Raw genomic sequence first — 9,445 nt, forward strand, 5'->3', positions numbered from 1 at the left:
AAGGTAATATCATAAATGATGGTTTAAAATCTTATTGGTATCATCAGTGTTTCATCAATTATATACTACTATTAAGCACTGGTTCGCAATGGGTAAGACTAAGTTTAAAAAACATTATACATGAATATAAAATAGTCTAGCCACTATGGAAATTGATGTGGAGGCCTTCACATACCAAATACAGAAGTGTCACATGATCCAGCTATAATGCTTTGGGGTATATTTAAAATCTTATTGGTATCATCAGTGTTTCATCAATTATATACTACTATTAAGCACTGGTTCGCAATGGGTAAGACTAAGTTTAAAAAACATTATACATGAATATAAAATAGTCTAGCCACTATGGAAATTGATGTGGAGGCCTTCACATACCAAATACAGAAGTGTCACATGATCCAGCTATAATGCTTTGGGGTATATACTCAAAGGAATCTAAGTGAGCATCCCAACCATGAAACAGGCACATCCATGTTTATTGCAGCATTATTTATAATATCCAGTATAAAGAATCAGCTTAAGTGCCCATCGAGAGATGAATGTCCAAAGAAAATATGGTATAGGTATGCACAAAAAATGAAGTTTTATACAGCCATAAAGAAGAAAGAAAGCATTTACAGGAAATAAATGGAGGTGGAAATGATCATACTAAATTAAATAAGGCAGACTTGGAAAGACAACACTACCTTTCAACTCAGACACAGAATCTGTATTTTAAAAAAGACATGAATGGAAAGGGGATTTTGGGGGGAAGAAGGGGAACAGTGGGAGGGAGATTGGTTATGGGGCTGTGAATATGACCAAAATGTATTATATATTTTATACACATATGAAAATAAAACAGAAATTATTTTGTACAATTCATACATGATAATAGTCAGAAAATAAAATATTCTATGCCAGGAAATGTGTGACCATGAGTGAACTTCCCTATACAAAACTGACACAAAAATAAAATGACTACTTCTCTACCAAATCAAACAAAGCTTAAATGCAAATAAGTTTTGAAAATTCTGAGTCATATGTTAGTACTAGTTACCAAATGATCACATTTCCAAACCTTGCCACAATGTGTTGCTATTTGATCACTGATATTATTTTAAATGTATCTTTATATTTATTTGTTTTTGTGCCATGTGTGCAGGTACCAATGGAGGCCAGAAGAGGGTGTTGAATTCCTTAGAGTTGGAGTCTCAGCTGTGAGCTGACTGATGTGTTGCTGAGAGCTGAAGTCAGATCATCTGTAGGAGCAGCAAGTGCTCTTAACTGCTGAGGCATCTCTTTATTGATAATTGGTATTTTTAATGGCACCATTCTCACATTTATTATGAAGCACCATCAGGGAGAAGCTGGAGTGTGGCTCCGTGATAACGTGCTTGGATGAATGGGAATTCTTTCACACTAGAGTCCCTACGTGGTCATAATAAACGATTGTAAATACATTATTCTGCATTTCAAAATTAGTTTTCTTGGCTCTCAATGACAACAAAACACATAGACAAACTACCTTCTTTGTACATAACCTACATCTTAGTTCTATTTAAATGCATTAAAATTCCATAAGTAGTTAATATTATTGGACTATTTTGTAATTGTTGGTGGTAGTGGTTTGTTAATTTGCTTAGAATTATCTAATTTTTAACACTTATCCAAATGTTGGTTTCACAGTGCATCACTTTTAAATCTGTAGTTCACATTTCTGAGGATCTTAAAATTTTAGAAAGCTAATAATATGTTACTAAGTTCAGAATCTTTCCAACTCTTACCAGTGTTTTGACTATATCACAAACTCAAAAAAATAAGTCAGTCTGCAGGCATTGAAAAACAAACACTTAATCTCAGTAGTCATATTGTGATAGCCTGAGCTCCTCTATTTTGTATAGGAACCACCATTTTGGTGAGCCATCCCAGACCCTACCCTGGCCCAGGGCCAGGAGTTCCAGGAAGAACTAACCCCTGAGGAACACACCCATATAATCCTGGGAGGTTCCAGTTGAGACTTACCTGGTTTGTGACAATTTGTGACTCCTTATCTGCTCCTGTAACTGCTTGCTTGCCCACATACAGGAACAAACATGTGACTGCTTGTTTTTGAGTAAATTTCTTGTTTTTGAGTAAATCTTGTACCAACTGGTCAGGATATGGACTTTACCCTTAAAAGCTCCCCCCCTCCCGCCCCCGAGCAAATGCTGCATTCTCTAACATCTCAGCTCAGAGAGTGCAGTCACTTGCAAGCTAAAGATTTTTTGAGTCTGAGTGGTCTTTTCCCAGTGATCATGAAAACCAAAACAATACACATTCACAGACTGTTCACACATACTTTAAATTCAATAAGGATTATTTTTTCCTCATGCTAAAGTGGATGAATGGAATAAAATATGGAGAAATCAGATAAACTAACAGTACAAATGACCATATCTTAAAAGTAGTGAGATGACTATAAAAAAGTTTTAAAATATGAGTTATAGTATTTTTATGGTGCATTCCCTTCATGCTGAAAATAAATAACATAAATAAGCTGATGCTCTTTCAGTGTGTTGCAATGCTTTAGAACTAGATCAGTATCCCCCTGGGAAAGTCATTTCCTTCTCTGGGCTTTCATTTCTGCATATTCCTACCTTGGGGATTTGTTAAGTGAGTTCTGAAATCATTTTACAATCTATTTTTCTGAAGTGTTAAAAAATCTTGAGTTTCTATTGAAGAACAGAACAGAGAGCCCCATCTTTGAAAATATTTCTACCGCAAAGTAGATTAGTCTTCATAATAATTGATAATTGTAATTTAGCATGTGTCTTGCTCAGGAATCTGAAGGGTGCTGTCAAAAAACAATATATTGCATATGATAATAAGGGTCATTTGTTACATTATAAAAGGGAAAAAACGAAGGGCAGGTATATGTGGTATATGTGGGTGTATGTGGAAAAGAGAAAACAAAAGGACTCAACTTGCTGTCCAACCAGCTAGAAAGGAGTTGATATTTATGAACCACATAAATGCAACATATTATGATTCTAACCCCCAATGCTACCACCATTACAAACAAATTTCAACCTGAGTTCGTGGGAGTACAGATCGTATTCAGTCCACAGCTGTAAATGTCTTGAATTCTTATTTGTTTATATGTGTTATTTGATGTAACTTTACAATAGTTCTCTGAAATATATTGCATTCATTCACATTGCACAAATGAGGAATTGAGGGTGAGACAGGTTATTTCTCTATCTTGCCACACGACCTCAATACTCACTCATTACTAAGGGCTTGTTGACACAAAGAAATGTTCATTCTCTCTTTCCATATATGTACATATTATATATATATGTTATATATAACATAAACATATATACATACATGAATATGTATATATAATTTGTGTTATATATAAATGTATACATCATTATTTTTATTTTTAATATTTTATTTTTTATGTGTATGAGTATATGGCATGCATGAATGTAAGTGTACCCATGTCATGCAATGTTTGTAGAGGTCAGAAGAGGAAGTTGGATTCCCTGAAACTAGAGTTACAACAACATGTGGGTGGCTGGGAATTGAACACAGGCCTTCCGCAAGAACAGTCTGTGCTATTAACTGCTGAGCCATCTCTCCAGTCCTTATATTTATTTTTTTTTAAATAGTCCATTTCTGTGTATTTGTAGCAAAGAAATAATAAAAAACTATCTCCCATGATGTCTTGACCAGAAATTATTCTATTTCTCCAAGTAGTTAAGAAGGGAACACCTCAGAGACAGTATCTCATATTATCAGGCTTGGGCTGCAGCACTAGTCCTGTGTAGCCAGACACATTTTAAATTTGCCTCCTTAGGTAATGCACTCAAAATTTCAGAACATTAGATTTCTCATATACATATATATATATATATATATGTATATATAAAATGTATAATATATATACATATATATTAAACCAAAAATAAGTAACAGTACTGTTTCAGAAGTATCATTTATTAGTCAGTGACAGACATATTTTAAGACCAGGCTTTGGGGTCAATTTCTTTTTATTTCCCTAGTGCCTAATATAATATGTGAGAGCTTATTGATGATCCACAAATTTTGTTGAATAAATGTCATTTTCATCATTTAAAAGTGAAAATTTTTACTGCGTGTAAGATATTCACTTAGCTTACCTGAAAATGCCATTTTGTCACCAGAATCTGACTCTGGTTTCCCCTTTGCTGTACATTCCTGAAAATCTCTTATGAAAGGATTCAGACTATTCACACAGAGCAAGGTGTAGAAGGTATTTAGGATATAAAAAGAGTAGAGGGAAACACTATCAAAGAATGAGAGTGGATCATGGCCAGAAAAACCACTGGGCCTACCTACAAAGTAGCAGCCTTTGTACTATTTCTAAAGTCCCTAGAACAGACAGCTTTCCCCATGGGATGTTTTCCTGCCCAGGTTATTGACAGATCTATTTGGATTAATTCTTAAAGGGAGAGACTTTGGCATATCCTTGTTCCTCACCAGAAAGCCTTTAGCTAGACAGTAATCTCATGTTATTTAGATAATTACCTGTTAGTGACTATCTAGCCAGTCTAGAATATCCTATCTCCACCCAGGGCCAAAGCTACATTCAGATTTCACTCACCTGACCAGGATTCTAAGTTTCAGTTCCCAGTTTTACATAAGCTGCTGATTATGAGGCAGGGTCCCATCCCCAAAGACCTTTAAGTCTTTTAATATAATATACTAAGCAGCTTTCTCTTATAAAATCCCTTACAGAAAGTATTGAGAGACTTCTTCCATACTTTCATGACAGAGATATTATGTTAACTTGTCTACAGTTAGCAAATAAGAGCATAGACTGCTTTTTATGCCTTTCACTGGAGATTATGCATTCACGGCAAGAGATCTACATGGAGCTATACCTTAATTCCTGAAAGCTAGACTTTGAATCCAGGCCTATCCTATGTCTGATAAAAAAAATATTTTGTTGCTTCTATTTGCTAATCTATATATTACATATTGCTAATCTAGATGAAAATAAAGGCTTAAAATAAGAAAAACATTAAACCAAAAGGTATTAGTATATGTTAAGGAGTTCTTGGAGGTGGTGTCTTAGCAACTATTTCTCAGTGAATCATGGACACTTTTTCCTTGTTTATGAGTCTGGCATAGACACAGAAAAGCACTAGACAGTGGAAAATGGATTTGGACAGAGTACTTTTGCCATTGCCCCACAGATAATCCCAAATGGGTCCAGTACGTACATTTTTCATGCCCTTTCATCTTCCTAGTAATTATCCAACCTCTAGCTCTTTTCTCCCTGCTATTAGTAAAAACAAATTTCGATGCAGCCATTATGAACTTCATTAGCAGGTCATCTGAAAGTCACTTGGAAAAAGAAAGAAGCATCCTTGTCTGTGTACAATTAACTACAAGTTTAGTATGGTCATTCTTCCCCACCATGGCTTCAGTGTTCTCATTTGCAATACAAGGATACCACACTCCTTCACTTTAATGGTGAAGACTGAAATTTAAATCCAGAGACTACTTCAATAGTGCATGGCATACATTCATAGATGAATAAACTATAAGATTTGAGGAACAGCAATTGGTATTATGGTTACCGTTTTATAAAAATAAAAATACATACAGAATAATAAAAATGGTCTGGTCCTCCAACTATTATGCAAATGCTCATATGAATATCAAATGTGGTCATCAGTTTTAAAAAGAGCTCATACACAGCAGGGTGTGAGAAACATTCATAAATTTACCAAGTATACAAATTATATCTTTCAAGTTATCTTATACAGATATTTATTTCTATATGAACATATTTACTCTTATTAACTTGAAATATAATCTTTATTCATCATTACTGAACACTCGTCATGTATCAGAGATGCACTGAATTAATATACAAAGAAGATAGTGATGTGCAGCCCGTGCCCTCTCTGCTCAATCCAGGAAAATAGAGAAGCCAGAGGACAACTGTAATCCAGAAAAGAAGTGCTAATGAAGATACTTACAACACAATGTATCAGTAATGAGGAGCATTAGATCAGTGAGTGCTGAGCTCTGAAACTGTTTAACATAGGAAGGTACTCCTTGCCAATTTAGCTCACTTCCAACTTCCCTTATTTTGTATCTCAATGGATTGCTGCAGTGAAAGATAAAGGTTGGATGCAAACCTGAACCCTCTATAGGCCCCCACTGGTGTTCTTTACCCAGGCCTCATCAAGGAAACAAACAAAAGGAGACTATACAAATTAGATGCATAGGGCTAGTGGTGGTTGCAGTCAGGATCTTGGTTTCTTGGTCAAGGAATTGAAATACATGCACACAGATTATAAAGTAGCAAGGAAACTTTATTCAAAGCAAAGTGCTATTATGGATCAGAAATATACTCTCAAGAGTAATAACAGAAGGTCACATGCGTGAGAAAGTTCTCAAAGGCCCCTTGCTATTGCCTGAGATTTCTTTTATGGGATCTAAAAAAGGGGGCTGGTAAATTTGGGGAGTAATTTGGGTGACTCTCTTTTGATAGACAATTTGAATTATATAATCTTTTTTACTGCTCATGTTCCTTTTCATATTGCATCTGATCTTAATTATATTCACATCCAGTTGTACATAGGCATAACAAGGTAAATAGGATATCTCCCTAAAAGTTCACTCAAAAGATATTTTGCTTTACTGAGTATGTACTCAAAACTAGTTTAGGGTGTATGGCCATCTAACTCCAAAGTAACTGGGAAGGTTTGAGTAGAAATTGTTCATAGTTGATGGTTGTCAAGGGGAAGAGAAACGTATTACATGGTTTGCAGGTGGGGTCCTAGGTTGTTAGGTCCATTGTTAGAGAGAGGTATAAGAGAACAGTGCATGGTCATAGGTTGTCAAGTTCTTAGTGTTGTACCTCATCCACTGGACCCCCAAAAAGACCACCAAGGATGCAACACACCAAAATGCAAAAGCAATGGTTTATGGTTTATTCAGGCTTAAGCTCTGGCTCTCAGACCTCACCAACTCAATGGATCCGTGCTGAGAGCCCAGAGTAAGGGAGAGTGGAGCCTTTTATAGGTTTTAGACAAAGAGAGGAGGGGGATACTGAAGATACATTTTGGTTGGTTCAAGGAGCCCGCACACGCCAACATAATTTTAAATTGATTGGATGTATAAGATGCAGCCCTGGAAGTTTCTTATTGGTAGGTGCTATTCTCAGGGCTGTGGAATGTGCTGACTATTACCTGTGGGGCCCCGAGTCTCTGTTTTTACCTCGGGGATAGCAGGTGGGGGTCAGGGCATGCCAGGGCATGTCTAGGTATGTCTAAAGCAGCAGCCAAGCATTTTACAGAAGCTAAAAGAGCAATTAGTGGGGGTCTGGAGGGATTGGGGGGTAGTGGGTGAATGAAGAGGGTCTCAGTGTCCTACACTAGTAGCTCTGTGACAAAGAAGCCATCCTCCTTTGTCTTCTTTGTGGTGCTGAGGCTCACACCCATAGCCATGTAATGGAAGGTAAAAGGCCTCTACTGAGCTACATTCCCAATACTGAGTTCATCTCTTTTTTCATCTCCCGTTCTTTCTTTTATTCTCTATCAAGTGCTCTGAATACATTATCTTACTAACAATTCAATGACTTAAAGATCAATGATTCAATTATAAAGGTTTAGGTTTGGGACAAATCCATGTAGTTTTTTAGAGATATACTCAGTAATCAAACTCAGTTTTTTCTCTAAATATTTTGTTTATTGATTCTCCTAAAATTTAAATACATTAAAAAATTAGAGCACCGCATTATTATAATTCTAGCATTTTGTACACTTATAAATTACTAATATTTCTAAAGAAGTTTCCTAACATTCTCTTTGCCTTGTCCATAATTTGCTTGTTCAATAGTAAATACAATGTTGAGGAAGAGAAGTCTGCTGGTATGTCCATAGATTCTCACCAATTTAAAGAAGCTTCAAAGTAATGTGGTTTTGTAACAGGGAGCTGCTGCTTTCAAATCAGACACCTGGGAATAAAGTGGGAAGTGACCTGCTGGCAACAGACCCAGCAGAGTTATCTCCAAAACCTAAGCCCAAATAGTAGGTTCATTACAATATTTATAGGTAATTCAATGTCATTCCAGATCTGCTCTGGCACTGACGGGTACTGGTGTCACGGGCCCTTCAGCCTAAGTTATGGTGGACCATGCACGGGGATCTACATGTCTTAGGGCCACACACAGTGGTTTTAAAAGGGGTAAATGAGCCAGGCGTGGTGGCACACGCCTTCATTACCAGCACTTGGGAGGTAGAGGCAGGTGGAGCACTGTAAGTTAGAGGCCAGCCCCTTCTACATAGCGAGTTCCAGGCCAGCTAGGGCTAAAGGGAGACCCTGTCTCACAAAGACCAAAGTGGGGTGGGGAAGGGGTAAATGAGCATGAGTTGGAATTCCAAGTATGTTAACAGAACAGAAGCAAAAGTTATACAAACATCAGTTTTCTCCAGCAAACAAGAGCAGTGGTTATCCTTGGTGAACTGGAAGCTGTTTTCTTAAGCCAGCAGGAGTCATAAGCAGATGCTGCTTTCTTTTGTAGCTGTTCTGTCTTCTTCTGAATTTATTTTAGTTTCTTCCTTAATTAATTGTAGTTTTTCACTTCAGTTTGAGATACTTAGTCATGGTTTCCACTGCTATTTGCCGTTTTAGTGGGTCAAAGATTGATATCAGCTATGATGACTATAGTGTTATTTCTAATTTTCATTATTTAGAATATCAATGTTCTTTTAAAATCAGAAAGTGATAAGGATGAACTTGAGTCCAAACAAATTTAATGAAAAAGCTGCTTCATGAAGGCTGGAAAATTCAATTCATGCTCTATCATTACTTGAAAAATTAGGAAGAATTTAAAATTTACTAAACTGTGGTACAGAATTGCATGTCTTGAAATATCAAATATCTCATAAACCTGCAAAATCACCTCCTTTTGATCCCATAAAAAGGTTGGATGTGATGATATTTCAGTGCTTCAGCATAGTAAAGGCAGGGGCAAACAGTGCTAAAAATAAAGCTGGGAAGGTGCTGCTTAAAGTAACAAACTCCTCTTGTCTAGTGTTGGCAGGAGCTTAACTCCCACAAGAGGATGCTATAATAAACTGAATCCCAACTATACAGCACTCTATAAAATGGAAATAAATAATATGCATACTTGAACCTCATGATCATGACTTTATCAACGCTATCTTCAATTTTTTTTCTCATGAATGCCAGATCAACACTCTCTGTAAGAGGTAATACAGAGAGAGAAAATGTGAACCTGAATTAATACTTTACTACCCAGTTTATTGCTCATTTTAACTTTGGAAGGAAGCAAATTTCCATTGTTTGACAGCTGCACTTAAGGATATAACAAAGTGTTAGGCATAGGTTAGAGAACAGCAGGCTGTAAGGAGCAGTTGTCCAAAATCACTCTTTTATATGAAAAAATGGAAAA

This window comes from Nannospalax galili, unplaced genomic scaffold (genome assembly GCF_000622305.1).
Source record: "Nannospalax galili isolate Female #2095 unplaced genomic scaffold, S.galili_v1.0 scaffold667, whole genome shotgun sequence".
NCBI lineage: Eukaryota > Metazoa > Chordata > Mammalia > Rodentia > Spalacidae > Nannospalax > Nannospalax galili.